This window comes from Amphiprion ocellaris, chromosome 6, assembly GCF_022539595.1.
Source record: "Amphiprion ocellaris isolate individual 3 ecotype Okinawa chromosome 6, ASM2253959v1, whole genome shotgun sequence".
Classification (NCBI taxonomy): Eukaryota; Metazoa; Chordata; class Actinopteri; family Pomacentridae; genus Amphiprion; species Amphiprion ocellaris.
In genome coordinates, this window is record NC_072771.1 from 31143445 (window position 1) to 31159965 (window position 16521).

Sequence of the window (16521 nt, forward strand, 5' to 3'; positions counted from 1 at the left end):
GTGCTTCAATCTAGAGAAAGCGACTCCAGCTCAAAAAAGTGACCTTTTCGGTGTCTTTGGAGACTCCAGGCAGTAAAGAAACTGCCTCTTCCACAGCAGTTTTACATATAATGAGCATAATGTAGAGACCTTTTCGCTTTTATTCAATCGTTTTATTGATGTTTCAGGTATCTATCCATGATGCTACTGTGATGTTTGCAATTATGCGGTGCCCAATTCACTTGTCGCATCACCTTCACTGCAGCATATTGGTGTTCTTCTAGAGAATAAAATACACCACCAAACTATAAAATGGGAACTAAATCTAAATGGCAATTTTCAGCAGATTTGAACTTTTCATGTAATTACCTACAGCAGTTTTCAATATCCAACTCATCTGACAGGCAAACACAAAAATGCTATGTGCCAGTCAACAACAAACACAAATCAATAGTTCAGAAATGAGCCATGTTTAATCTTCCCATGACCCTTTGTGACCAGAGTCATTCAGAAAGTAGGAGCCACACATGTCCTGTGCACATAGATGCTGAAAGGGAGGCACCATAAACTGGCATCCACTCCAAAACACTGCCCTGTAGTCATCACACGGTGACAGACATAGAACCTCAAAACGTCAGCCATTCAACTAAAAGCCCGTCGACTGCAACAAATAAGAGCTGTCAAAGCCGAACACTGGAAACTGTCAATCACCACCAGTATTCATAACAGAAATGAGAGCAAGCAGATATGTGCTCACATACAGAGAAGAGAAGAGAAGAGAAGAGAAGAGAAGAGAAGAGAAGAGAAGAGAAGAGAAGAGAAGAGAAGAGAAGAGAAGAGAAGAGAAGAGAAGAGAAGAGAAGAAAAGAGAAGAGAAGAGGAGTTATTTTCCAAACCTCTGTCAGACTTAAGACATTCAACAGATGACATGAGGGAAAACTCATCCTCAAGAGGCCTCCCAAAAACATGTAAAGGGGCCAACATGTCACTCAGATTTTCTAATTTCTGTGATTTGGAGAAAACACCTAGCGAAGAACTGGCAAAGAACGTCCCATCAGTCAGAATATTTCATACCTCTTAACGCTTTCTTCCTTTTTCAACTGTCCCTTTGATAAAACTCTCATTCTATCTAAACTGAAAACCACAGGGAGTAACTAATAGCATAGAAGAGTGGATCATATGCTGCTGTGCCAGGGGAGACAGTGGGAACTTTGACAACAATCAAAAGAAAAACAAGTCAGACAAAAAAAACAAAAACAAACTAAGGTTTTCGCTTTGTGGTGTGTGGAGACAGGAGCTAGGAGGAGGCAGCAGGACACAAAAGGACCCAACCATCCCTCCCAGAACACAAACAAAACGTTGCACATATGATGTACACTCATGGGCTCGTATATACACAAGCTTGCCTATGTACAAAGGCTCACCTACGCAACAACACAAGCAACAACCACACACAAATGTAGGAGGAAGCAACACAGGCACGGTTACGAATATTCACATATGAAAACCCACATTTGCACTTGAGTTTGCATACACACCAACACATGGTTTTCATGAATGGATTATAATGTGGATGCAGTTTAACACTATTAATAATGTATAAGTAGTTGCTGCTACTATAATCATTGCATACAAATAAATCATCAATGTTTAAGTCGTTTTGGTCCAATTTCCACTTATTAAGAAGATGGACAATTCAACTATTTATTTGTTATTTTAAACAAACACTGTATTATTGCAACCACTGTAAGTGTTCATTTCGAGTACAAGCACATTTGCTAAGGAAAAATAAGCCTCAAAACGTTGTTCAATCTCAACATAGAGACAACACGGAAGCAACTTGTAACTTTGCACATACACGGACTGCAAGTTTTGTGGCCCTATCCACAGTCCACATCACCATTTTGTCACGTCAAAACAGCAAAAAAATAGAACCTTGGTTAGAGTTCTTGCCACATATTAAATTCCATTGAAGTCATAGGACTCATATTTGTGAAATGCAGAGAAAGTTCGACTTTTTAGTAGGGAATATAGATACATCCATATACACTGAGAGGAACTTACTGGGGCTTCAATACAATTCTTATTTGAACATTTTGCACCTTTTTCCCCCATTTTTAAAGGCCAGTCATTAAGAATTCAGCCCTTGCTGGAGCCATTTAATCACTTAGATTTACTGGAAACTATTTTGTCTCACCAAAATTAATGGCTGTCTGAGTTCTGGAGATACTGAACCCTTAAAATGGCATCCCAGACAACACATTTTTTTGAGGGAGAGGGTTTGAAAATACATCAAATACTCAAAATTCAGCCAAAATATTTTATAGCATTTAATTTTCGATCCTGAATAACACATTTTTGACACATGGACTCACCCTTTAGCTAACTAATTAAATCAGTTATCTCTTACTTGTATCTAACAATTTCAAATCTTGATCAACTACCTTTAGCTTTTTCACACATTCATCCATCACTTTTAGTTACTTCTAACTATTTGGACTAGTTACCCATTACTTTCAGCAACAACTTTAACTATTCTGCTGAACTGCTAACTAGTTTTCAGGTATGTTAATGTGGTCTACTTGACTCAGGGGTATGCAGCTGGTTATTCTACATTTACTAGCTCATTAGTTGAGCTTTCCACATATCCTCCATTAGTAATCACTTCACAAACACACAGGTTTGCAGACCCACACAGGTACATCACCGCTTGTCTGTGACCTCCCTTCTGCCACACACATACACACTGTGTGGTTTCACAATCCCTGCCCTCAGGCTGCAATAGCATGAGGTGAGGTTCTGCTTCCTGTTAAGGTAATTTCTGTCTCCCCGTCGCTCTCTCATCTTTTCCCCATCTCTTGTTGGCAAGAAACATCATCCTCTCTTGATGTATTCCTTTTCTTTATCTCTCTGTAACTTCATCTTAGCTCCCGTCTCCCCTTGCATTAAGAGACGCCTTGTTATAAACAGACCATCAGTGAGCTGTCCATCCGTAGCTCAGCTGTGGACTGACATTTATTAAGAGTCAGCTTTGCCTCCAGTCTCCCATCCTCTCTCTCTGCATCCCCACATGAATACAGAGAACCAATTAGAGGAAGAACAGGGCATATGTCTACATACTCGCAGAGGCTAGGCCACAAACACAAACAAATACCCAAACAGAGAGAGCAGACAGATGGAGGGATAGATATAAAGAGGAAAAGAGGAGAGGAGAGGAGAGGAGAGGAGAGTTTGAATAAATCTCTCAAATATTTAAGCTACTGAAAAGGAGAAGAAATGGGAACATTACCTACAGCACTAAATGGGTGCTGAAACAAAGACTGGAAACAATAAGTGTGAAGGGAATAAAAGAGAGACAAACTTGCTAAATAACGACACAGCACCTTTATTCAAGACATTAAACACACTCAGACACCCCACACAACCAAATTGTGCAGCAAACTCATTCAGTAATGATGAGGCTTGACATTTACAATAAGCAGCATGAGGCACCTACTGGGACTAAACAAATAACATCCTCAGTAGTGGACTGAATAGGACGACGGATATTTTGCCTATTGGCTTTATCTCTCGTGGATGAGGTCACCTGTCTGTCCAGTATGAGTGTGTGTGTGATTGTCCATTATTTGTTTGTGTGTGTACCGTCGATCCACCTCCCTAACCAGAACCCGCCACATCCTGTGTTGTGGTTGGAGACAATGGAACATGACTCGGCTTCCACCGTTCCCACATCCGTCTCTTGAATCTTCACATGCTACGCAGCAAAACACACTACAACAACAACATGCGAGACTTCTAGAAGATGATGAGCTCCATGTGAGGGATCCATTCAGATATGAATCACTGGGAGGAGACAGGAAGACAGAAATCTGGCGCAAACATTGCTCTGTCTGTCTTAGCAGTTAATTTTTGCCTTTCATAGACAGGCCTCCGTTTTGGAAAAGTTCCATGTTGATTTAAGACAGGACTGTTATTAATAGGGCTACAATGTTCGTATTGTATGTGGCATCTGGCCTACAGGACCACAGAAGGCAGCACGGGAAGTTTATTGCATGCACAAGGTAAGAGACTTTCAGAGTATGCCATTTGGAAGTCTCGTTATTTCGCCATCAACAAGGATAGATTATCAACATACAAGCATTCTGTAGCAATTTTTATTCAGAAAGGTAACTTGCAAAAGTCTCACTTCAGAGTAACACTTCCTACTTTGAAAAGGTTTATATGATCTGCACTCATTTACGGTTCACATCTTTAAAAGGGTAATTATTGGGTTTGTAGTCACAGCCCATAAAAATATATGATCGTGGATCTTAAAAAAAATCCCACAAGACCCACAGTCCACTCACAGAGGTGATGCTGCGGGCATGTACAATCTGTATTGAGGAACAGCTATAATGTACTAATTAATGAATATAAATTAGACCACTGAATATAAATTAAAAATAAACTTCAAAAACAAATAAAGAATTATAGAAAATATCTAAAACAAATACTACAAAGTACCCATTCCTTGCTATTAAAAACAATAAAGCCACTGGCAAAGTGAAAACTACATTTAATGGAGCAATTATTAATGTAAATTATCATATCTGTACATTTCCAGCTGTGTTATGTCGAACTGTTTGATGTAAGAATGTTCTAAAGACATGTATGGGTTATAGAGCATGATGAAAGTGGGTATAAAGGGACAAACAGACAAAGAGTCAGACAGGCAGCCACAGTGATGCTGAGTCTGGGAGAACAGTGTGGCCTCTGCTGGGGGTCATTTGTCAGGTCATTAGGTTCCCCAGTTAATGAAATAAAAGAATAATAAAGAATTCCTCTATAATGCCCAGCACAGAGAGCGGCTGTTCGGTGTGGAGTGTCCTCTTTCACCCACCACTTCCCAGCCTACACACACATGAAGACACGCATCGACACACACACACTCACACAAGCGCTCTTTTTCTCAGCTGTGTCTGTTCCTTTCTTGTGCACACACACACACACACACTCACACACACACACACACACACACACAGCTGACGGTGTTTAGGTGGGCAAGGGTGGGATTTTCACACGCCTCACTCCCCAGAGCACATTCAGTACAGTACAGAGCATGGCAGCAGGACATGCACACAAAGGCTGGGATTGTCTGCACCCAGTGGGCCACTCAGTGAACTAGAATGACAAAAAACACACTGAAGCACGGATGAAGATACATGCACAGGCTCCCTAGGCATGCCTCAATAGACGGACACACACACACACACACACACACACACACACACAGTGGATTTCTGAGAAGCAAAGGCCTACAGAGCAAACGCTTTGTCTTTATGGGGCCCTCAATGAGAACAAACACTTGAAGGCACAGAGTCATTATCTGATGAAATAACTTCATGGCTAAATAACTGACTGACGTCTTTGAAAAGCTGGAGTACTAAGTAACTCAATAACTTGACTACAGTAAACCCAGAAACTCACTCTTGGGTAAACTGAGGCATGTAAGCTTTGGCTTGCATTTGGTTTCAAGCTCAACCAACTCAGAACCACCACCATGTACATAAATATTATCCTGATTAACATGCAGTCAAACTTTTGCTACATTAAACGCAGTTTGATACAAGTTCTGCTGTTCCACTTTGATGGCCCTCCTGCAGAGTCATAAAGGGATTTTTTTTTTTTAGGCAATTTCAGCAGTTAATTCATATATAATAGCCAAGGCCATGAGGGACTCAGAGACTTAACAGAAATAAACATTTGAATGCCACTTACTACTCCCTGAATAAAAGATTCTGCCTTCCTTATTTTATTAAGCGTGGCAGTAATCTTAGACATGGATCGTTTCTTTCAGGACTGGCAGCGCTTTGCTGAAAGGAACATAGACAACGAACAAAAAGTAGAGGGAGCAAAAGAGGCACTTATTCTTCCAACAGTGTTAATTGCTGTATTTTTTACCAATGTGAAACCACTGTACCTTTAAGTGTTTGATTTGCGCAGTATGTTGTAGAATCGGGATTCTGTTTTTGTTTTTTTTCCCTTTTCACACTGAGAGTACATTCAAGGTCTCTTTCTCGTTCTCATTTTCTCCTTGTCTTGCTCTCTCCTCTCTCGGTTGTTGAATCTTATAACCCATAGCCTTTGTTAGGCATGTTCTCCTCTGCCCTGGCTGTGGTGTAAGGGCACAGCTCTCCAGCAAACGAAGCACAATGCCAGTTAAGGTTGGAAACATCAGTGGGCAAAGTGGTTACAAATCAGGAAAAAACACACCAAATATAGTGTTGGAATAAATTAAAAACAGAAAAACTGCATTCACAGACATATAGACTAGCTGTCACTGGTTAGATTATCACTTATCCAAGACAGAAAACTGGTATCACTCTTAAAAAAACAACAATAACAAGTGCAACACAATAAGGAATGAATCTATTAGCATACAAAAGAAAGTACAACAACAGTAAATTAACACTTAGAATTTTGTACTGGCAACACATTAGCCTCAGACAGCTGGCACAATGACGAGCTTCAGTTGTCTTGTGCTAAACTAACCACACAACTACTTCAATAATTGAATAATCTATTGATTTGTGAAAGGAATAATCGGCTCTTCGGATGATGAATTACTCAATCACTCTTATGTAGCGGCCAGCTTTTAAATTTAGATTGAGGCTGTTGTAGACACGTGCTAACTAACAAAAAAGAAAGTAAAAATGCTGGTTGTGTATTTTTCTAATACTCATATGTGTGTGCTAATGTGAATTGCTGCTACAGCACTGCAGGTTTCTGATACCCAGCTTCATTATATTATATTCTGCAGCTAGAACATGCACACAGCAGGCTCCCATTCTGCTCCAAACAACAGGTACACACAAAGGGCTGTTAAAGAGACCAACAGAGTCAGTACAAGCTACATGGATACTTTTTGGTGATCCACTGCCTCAGCAAGAAGAAGAGTAGCTACATGTGACGCTCCAGCAAGGGTATTTTAGACAAAACATGGTCCATCAATACATCTTGATGACTTGAAGAAAATGAACTTGAACTACAAGTGTTGCTTTAATCTGAAACCTTCTGACTAACTCTAGAGTGGAACTACAAAGCTGCCTTCTTCATTGCAACTACTCCAGTTGTAGTATTCATCACTCTGCACAGATGGCACATTTACCTAGTTAAAGATGCAATATGTCAAATCTGGCTGGCATGTTTGAAATTGGGTTAATATAGCACTAATACATAAAAAGTAAACTAAAATAATCATTGTAACCATCAACACCGGATCCTGCGCGAAATTTTTATTGTGGAAGATTATCACTTGGTCTTCTAGATTTTTGTGTTCTGACTTCACTGAAATTAACTAAACATTTACTTAAATGAACCAAAGCTGTAGCTTGTGGGTAGAAAAGTGCAATGTGGATTTAACACCAAGATAAATACAGGCTATAAGAGACATTTGTCAGCTTGTGATGAAGCTTTGGGTTTCTCTTGGTTTCCATGTCAATGCATACTAAACCAACCACCATAGTCAGTAAAGCATGCTCAGTACTTCCTCACAGGGTGAGTGTCAGGCTACAACATTAAGGACAAGTCTGGCTCACATCTTGCAGAGGGCGTGCACTCGTGGTGCTTCAGAGGCAGCATGGCAACATCTGTGCTCCTCAGTGGCCTCTGTGAGCCAGCGATGACTGGGGCTACCGCATCACCGCCACATCTTTCACGCTGTAGCCTCGCACTGCTTGGCAGCTCAAACTTCAATCAAAAACAAAGCACAAAAACATGCACGCACACAACCAAATTTTGAGGGGTTAATGCACTGCAGTGCTCTTTGTGGTACCAGTGACACTTGTGAACTTCTGTGACGAATGTTCCAATTCCTCTCCTCCCTCTCTGTACCCCGCTGCTCCAAATTTCACTCTGGTGAGGCACAGCCACATTATTATTCACCCACATGGGAATCTTTCCTTCCCTTCTCAAGGGAAATATGACAGCTCCCAAAACCCTCTATCCTTCTTTCTCCCTACTGTGGTCAGTGCTGAACAGAAACAGAGCCTGACTCTGATCGGTCTTCCAGTACGTCTGCAATGCATCATCTGCCGTATGCTTCGGTGCTTATTTCTCCATGGCCTTACAGCCTATAAGCCTAAACCAATGTATAAGGAATAAGTCCTTGTCTTATTGATTCAATGCATTTCCAGTGCCTCATGTAAACACATATTCCTAATGCCTAAAAATTCTGCCAAAGATCAACAATTCAAACTTTCAGCTATGAGAACTTTTCCTGAAAAACATCACAATGTAAGTTTCAGTGTGCAGATGTCTTTATTTTTGATTTTTTTGCTTGGTCATTTTCTCCTCTTAATAACTGTGCTTATATCCAACTCCATGTATCAGCCTGGTTCTATTACAGTTCCAGCCAGCATCGCCCAAAGCTGAGCCAAAGGCAGCAAGAAGAAACTGACATCCACTATGCCATGTACAAAACAGTTGGTAAATTTTTAATAACTGAATCTGGGGCACTTTCTTCATTTTTTAGAAGACTCAGAGATACTTATTGATGTTTCACATCAAAAACATCCCAAACCACTTCATAACTTTATTCTGCACTTTCTACTGCAGTACAGTTTAATTCTGTGCCTGACACATACAATATCTTGTAGCAAAATTCACACTTTGATGCCCAACATATAATGCATAACTGATAACTGTTCACAATAAAAGAAAATGCATGCAAGAGGGTTTATGGAAGTCTGATTAAACCTCGCCATGTGGGATGAGGAAGGAAGCAGTGCAAGCCATTAAGCTTTGCCTACATCAAACCAGTCCCCCAACCACCTAAGCTTGACAATCTTAATCTGACAAACTGGTGCAGTTCATGACTATTTCATTGATGTATGAACTTGAAACTTGTAACAAAAGCCTCAAGCGAGTCTTTAAATCCAAGCACACCCTTAAAGACTCATCTGAGAAAAGGCTCAGACATCTTTTCATCATCTTAAGAGGAATCCTGAGGTTTCAACCCCTGTAGTGAATTTGTGTAATGTGAGTGGCAGAGCACAAGAAAAAAAAAAGGATACACCTCACTCCCGCCCCCAAACCTCCCACTTGTATTTCACACGCTTTAAGTTCATTCTCACTTGTTTCTTCCAAAACTCTCACTGCATTTAAGCTCCTACCATTCTTACTTATTCGTGCTGTTTTATTAGTGTGGAGCTTATGAATATAGGATTGGCAAAAAGTTGTGCATTGATAGGAAGTTGCTCCAGATAAGAAAGTCAGCAAAATGTCAGCTTAACATGAGTGTAATCTCACTTTGCAGCATCAGGTAGTTTCTGTTAAAGGTATGGAAGATAAAAGAACAAGAGCCTGTCTCCACCTGACCTCCTTTTCCATATTTGTGCAACAAAATGACTCACAAATGACAAACTAGAGTGTCTGAATGGTTAACACTGGAAAAAAAGACAAAAACAGAACAAGGAAGAGGATGGGGACAGAAGAGATGGGAGAGCAAATTGAGGGGGGAGGACAGAGAGAAGGCGAAAGATGAGCGATTTCATTTTGATTGTGAAGCAAGAGAAAGAAGTTAATCCATTTCATAGTCACCCACCACCCCACACTTCATATGTGGTCTGTGGGAGTGGCAAGGGCTGGGCTGGCCTAGATACATGCAAAATGAATAAAACCATAATATCCTTTGATACAAGTCTTTGAAACGTGTTCAGCTTCAAGCAGCATCTGTTCCTACTTTTAATCTGGTTAGGGTGTTTCTCTAAAAACATCCAAGTGTTATCGTCATCAGCAGGCGTTATGGATAGGGGGATGTGACACCATCAATGGAGTGCGCTAATTTAGTGGAAAATAATGTCAATAATCCCTGCGAATTCAATTTCTCAGTGTACATATTTAACTCCTTCAGGGATATGGGATGCATAGTGCAGCAATGGAGTAAAACAAACAAACAAAATCAACACAATAATGTTGATTAATAATAAAGCAGTTGACTCGGGTGTATATCTGAGAGAGAAGAGGTTCGATATTTGGCTCACACTGTGCTCTCTATCTCCAACAATCTCTCCTATGTGGCCTATTTAGCCTGACTAACATCCAGCATCTGAAAAGGACCAGACCTCAAAGTGAGCGAAGCCTCTCCCCGTGCTAGTCATTACCATGTTTGTTTATCTACTGCTCGTTCCCTCAGAGAAACACCCAGCCTTGTTAAGGAGGGAGAAGAAAGCTTTAAAAGTGGAAATAAGGCATACATTTGAGCCCAGTCCCAGGACGACGAGCAGCACCGAGCTATTTCCATAATGGTAGCTTAACAGGAGCTAGCCGGCCGAGCGAGGGGCACGTCGTCCTCATTAAGGCACTCGCTCAGGAACAGATTAGCGCTTCATTAACATACAGAGAGAAGCGGGGGAAATTACCACTCTCCATTTCACAGTCTGAAAGGCAGGCAAAGACCAGAGTTAGAGATAAGTGGCGAGGAAAAGATGGACTCAATTTGGGGAAAGATAAAAATCGATGTACGGTAGAAAATTTGCTATTAAGGCATCCTGAACGTCTCAGAGCATGGATGTGCAAGAAATGTGCATGGATGTCATGCCACACCCATATTACTTTCATTCTTTGTCAATCTCTCTTTCATTCTCTCTTTTTAACACCTCTGTCACAATTGCTTGTCAGAAAGAGGCCTACTTGGGCTTCATTATATTAGAAGAGAATGAGAGTGGCTGTCCTGGCTTGTACTAGTCATTTTTCCCCTCTGTATCACCCACATCAACAAAGCCAGACTTCCCTCCCCCTAATTAGCCTGATGCTAAAGGAAAGGAAACCCGGCAGGACAGTGTGTTGAATAATGAACCAGCGTCTAAAGAACTCAACCTGCTGGCAGGGCAGGTCATACAAAAGCTATGAATCTAAAATTTTATTTCTAATAAGCTCTTTAAACTATACCCAACCAAAAATGCATTCATGAAAGCGATTTGATGTTAATTTAGGTTGGAAAACACGCTGGCTGTGACATGGTAGCAATAGTTTCATTGTCTGTTTAGATTAAAAAAGCCACAAAGTCAAGAGGCACATTTTGCAGAAAAGATTAATTAGCTTTTATACAGCAGTGAATTAGTTTTTTTTAAAGGGCTAAAATCATCAAACAAAACCTTTGAGAAAAACAGCAATTAGGAATTCTCAAGCTAATTCTTCAGATGTGTGTGGACATTGTGTGCAACAATTTCCTGTACTGCCCTTCACCTCATGTCCTAATCTTGAAGTTATAAATTCCACTGAAGTGTTTTTAACCTTTGGATTTAATGCACCTAATTAGCTACACTACCTGTCATAAGAAGGCAGAAATATCCTGACCCCGACTTGAAAAACAAAAACGGAACTTAAGAAGTGTCTAATTAGGAAAATTACCTGCAACAGGACATTTCCACAAAAGAGAAATGAACTTATCTAACCTCTAACTTTGTGTTGTGACTTCTATAAACTTGTCCGGTTGTTACGAACCCTCGAAACAATATACTTTAACATTTATGAAATATTCTGCTCACTTAACATGAGAGGGATCTGAACGCAGCCTGTGCCATATATCTGTTGTATGGTATATGCAAGTATTTCGATTTTTGCTTTGCTCTAAGGCAATCTGATCTGACAAAAAAAGAAGAAAGAAAACCATGGGAAACCTAAATGATGACATCCTTTCTTCCTTCTTTGTCTCTCTGCTGGTATTAAATAATTTACAGTAATTTCCCACCTAGTTATACATTGCATTGTCTTTTTTCCCCTCGGTCTCACTGTTTGCTACAGACACGTCTTTCTCTTTAATGGACTCTTGGGGGGAAGCTGATTATCTAAAGGTTACCAGGGTTATTATTACCTACACAGTCAGAGCTGACTTTGGCCAGGAGGCACTCAGACTGAACAATGTGCTCTGGGCTAATGAGCTGTGCTTTGCTGGATATTGAAAAGAAATCAAACCTCTGTGAACTTAAGCATACTGAAGATAGGTTAGCCCATTGGAGACATATTTTACATTGCACGATTTTTTTGGGCTCAAAATTTCACTTTTAGTTCCTTGATTTAAGTTTTATTTTTTACCTAAACTGAAAGGTAAAACATGAGATAAAAGCAAAAATGTGCATTTTTACCTTCACTGGACTATGATGAGAGGTACAAGAAACAAATCAAACCCAGATCATCCAAATCTGTGCATTAACCCCTCAAACTTTACTTCTTCTTCCCCAACACAACATGCCTTATTCATTTCTCCCAAGTTTCCTATGTGTGCTTTACAGATTATAACTTATTTATTTTTACAATAAGTAAAGTTACAAATGCAACTGTGAAACTACCAAAAAAATTCATTTTACTGCTGTCCCTCCAGATGGTTGCTTTACTTATTCATTCATCTTATTTTTTCTATACTGAATATGGAAATTTTGCCTTTAAAAGTGGCTCTCAATCTTGTAAATTCACATAGACGGTGTTCACATTCTGCTGCTGCTGCTGCATCAGGACCCCTTGACCTCACAAACTGGGTAGCCTTTAGCTTACGCCTCCACTGGTCCTTAGGACAGTCTTTTAAATTGGAAAAACTTCTATACATTCATCAATGTAGAATATTGATGTGGGTGGCACCAATGCCAAAGGACACCTTGTGTGCATTTCTTGAAAGAAGTGTTTGATTTCCTGGGAATGAGGACAGGTTACTCAGACATCAGAATTGTAAAATCAGTGCAGGCTTACTGATGCAACATGCACCAAATGTACCACCAACTACCTGTTAGAAAATGTCGAAATTCAGAGTTCACATTTTCAGTTCACACACAAATACAGCAAATCCAGTAACCACAGCCCTTACAGACCTGTTCTAATCTCCCAAAGACACCTCAACAGTATGTCAGTAGGACTACAGTCAGAATTAACTACTAAATGAGCCATACAGACAGAACCGCTGCCGGCATTGAGAACAATGAATTACAGAATAATGAGCTCAACCTGAGCTGTGAGGTTCATTCACAAGTCTAACAACCACTACTTGCGGTATATCTGAGTGTCAGAGTGAGCCAGCATGCTGCTAGTTGAAGTGAAAGCAGGACATCATGTTGACTTGTAACCTTTGCTGCATAAAATCAAAGGAATAGTTGGACATTTTGGGACATATGCTTTGGTGTCAGCAGTTTTAGCTCACAGTGTAACCATTTCTTTACCAAACAACAGTTGCCAGGCAACCGGCAGCATTTCTGTTGGTTGTCTGGCAACCAAACAATGACAACAAAGTGCTGGAACATCAGTTATAGCACAACACCCAAACTGTCATTTTTACTTTTCTGTTTGTGTATAAATTTAACAAAGAAGACAAAATATGACAAATACAGCCTTAAAGTTACCTGTAAGGCACATTTAAAAAAATAAATAAAAAAATAAAAAACTTCTGCCAGAGCCAAGCAAGCCGTTTTTAAATGCTTTCAGTCTTTATGCTGTGTTCAGGCAGCTAATCACCTTCCGGCTCTTGCTTCATATTTAGCACACAGACCTGACAGCAGTATTGATCTCATCTAATCCTCCGCTAGAAAGCGAGTCACAGCTGAAGGAATTTCAAAATTATCATTCATTGACTTAGTGAAATAGCATCATTATATGCTCAACATGCTAATGTATAAATTAATGATTGGAAGAAAGTGTAATTTACACAAAAGTAGTGACTTATGTTTTTGTTTTTTTATGTGTGGAGAGAAATTTGACACTCTGACCACAAAATCTGCTTAGTAGCTGTTCAAAAGCATTCAATCATATCACACTATCTTTGTCAGCATATGGAGTTCATGCAGTTGTCATGGGACTGAACTAAAAATAAAATAATCTGACTTAAATTTTGTCTTAATGTAAAAATGTACCTTGACAAAATCAAATCATTTGCTGAGAATTTTCCTGTGATATGATGAAAACTGACTACTTCCAATTTGAACTTGTTATCAGCTTGACATAATTTCTGTCATTCAGACTAACTCACATGAAGAACAGAAGTCACATTTTTGTCTTACTAATAGGCACAATATCAGCTTTAAAGAAATGCATTCCTGAAATAAAATCCAGCCCTGCAAAATAACATCACAGACCCAACTCATCCCAATGCAGTAGCCTAGATTCTTTATTCCCTCTTTCAACATCTCACAGAGGGAAAAAAAGCAGATATGAAAGCTTTGATTGTACTTTATCCTTGAAGTGTGAAAAAGTAAACGAAGCGCAAGCGAAGAGAGAGAAAGAGGGAAAAAAAAGGTGGAAAAGAAGCTTCAGGTGCCATCCAGATTCCACAGCCATCCTTTAGTCTTTCATGACCAAATCAAAACATACCCAGTGTCTCTCGTCTTCATTGTCAACCCCCTTTACTGCCTCTCTCCCTGCCCCAGCTCCTCCAGCCATCCATCAACCCATGTTTTTCTAACCTGAAAGCACACACATGCTCATGCACTGATATATAAACACTCAACCACTGCCCCATCTATCTCATGCTACATCGACATCAACACGCCGATGACACAAATACTACACATTCCTGTACGCTCACACATGCACCCACACACACACAACACACGCTCACAGACAGGCATACATCCTCACCACCTTTAACCCCTCCTGTCTCCACGCTCAAATCGCGATGGCTTCCGAGGTGTGAGAGAAAGTACAAACGTGGCCTCCCGAAACGCTAGAGCTGTTTTTCAAACCACGCTTTCCACCATCTCAGGTCAAATATGCTTTCTGCTGAAGGAAGCTCATCATCTCGCAAATTTTGGAAAGGTCTGTGAACAGTTTTCTGATGTTTCGAGTCCAGGTTGCGTGCCGTCTCTCTCAAAAATGGATGACTTCTGTCAACTTAAGCGCCTCGCTGAAAATGCAATTCCGAGCTGGACCCATTTATCTGCAGGGGTAAGGTAAGGTTCTGTCTGACTTTTAAACTCTTAGCAGTGCTTGTGTTAATAATAAACTTTATTCCATGTTACAGGTATATGAACCCAAACCTTAGCTCTAATGCTACAGACATCTAATTTGGGATATTCCAGATAACTCTGTGACTTTTAAAACTGCATGAGCAACATGGCTGCTGGCAAGACTGAAGCATGCCTTCAGATAGAATTAACCAAGTTTCAAACCACTGGTGACAAAGATGAGCCCTTTAAAAGGTGGTGTGTGTGGGTAACCGTCTCCCTTTAAGGGCTTTTCCCATCTTTGCTGTGACTAACAGGATTGTGGGGATTTTTTGACGTAATGGCAGAGAGAAAACTGCCTCATTGGGAGCAACTGCCAAGATGATTTTTTTTTAACATCCTCACCATCCTTACCCCACCTACCTTCCTTCTTCTTCTTCCTCCTCCTCCTCCTCACAACCATATCTCTTCATTCTGCTCTCCACACCAGTGTGTCTATTTAGAGTCTTCAGAGCCTGGGCGTCTTATCGAGGTTTCCCAGGTCTACGGGCGAGGCTGAGGAGAAGCTACTGTCAACCCCACTCTCTGCTATCAGCCCCCTGGCAGTCACAATGAGGTTGACATGCATACTCAAGCAAGTACATTCACCACACACACACACGCACATGTACAGGAATTTATCAACCCCAAACAAAAGTCTGGTTTAGACGAAATTCATTTTCCCACAGGGCTTCAGCAAAAAGAAAAATTGTGCTTAATGGACATAATTGTGAAAATGCTTTATGGAAAATGTCAAGAGAAACCAGGCCAGTAAATAGAGACTGGGAGACACAACAACCTGACACCTTATTCAAATAAGATGCTGAACACATCTAAATCCTATCAAGACAGTGAAAGGAAACGCATATGAAGTGCATTATTGCCAAATTTGATTTTAAGAAATAAATAAAGGATGATAGCATTGAGGTTTTCCTCCTGCTATCTCTCTCGATACGCCTTTGTTCCTCACTGTTACAGCAACAATAATAATAGCCCTGTCTGTCACCAACTGTTTTAGACGCATAAATGAAGAAATTTGTTTCCTCATACTTCATTCCTGTGTTTTCTCAGCCATGTTTGTCACTCTTTTGTGGGAACATTCATTGACAAATTGAGTGTTTATTATTGTAGAGCAGAGAACTTAGAATATGTGATGAGAAAAAAAAATTTCAAACCATTCCTGCTCACCAGATTTACGTAAGCTCTGTGATAAGACAGGCAGGTAAGAAGGAGAGTCAAACCCAGAGAGAGTCGACATGAAAAGACATGCAGGCAGTTTTGTTCTTTGTCCATTGTTCTCTCAGGCTCTGCAGGTGAGATTATTAGACAAGCAGCGTGAACCACATCCATCACATATTTTTGCTCACTGTGAGCTCATTTTCATTACAATGGAAACAGACCAACCATGGATGGAAGTAGACAGGACTGAAAATGTATTTTGGGCAATATGACACAGTTATGACGCAGCCGGGTTCTGCTCAAGGTTTTTTTTCCCTGTTAAAAGGGTGTTTTTCTTGCCACTGTCACCTTGGGGCTGCTCTGGGGGTCAGGCATATGGGTTCTGTAAAGCATCTTGAGACAATCTGACCTGTAATTGGTG

The 16521-nt window shown here is 40.3% G+C and overlaps 1 protein-coding gene across 2 annotated transcripts in view; it reads right to left on the bottom strand.

The window, feature by feature from the left end:
• Positions 1-16521, bottom strand: part of commd10 (COMM domain containing 10) — a 55468-nt gene that overhangs the window by 9939 nt on the left and 29008 nt on the right. The window lies entirely within an intron of this gene.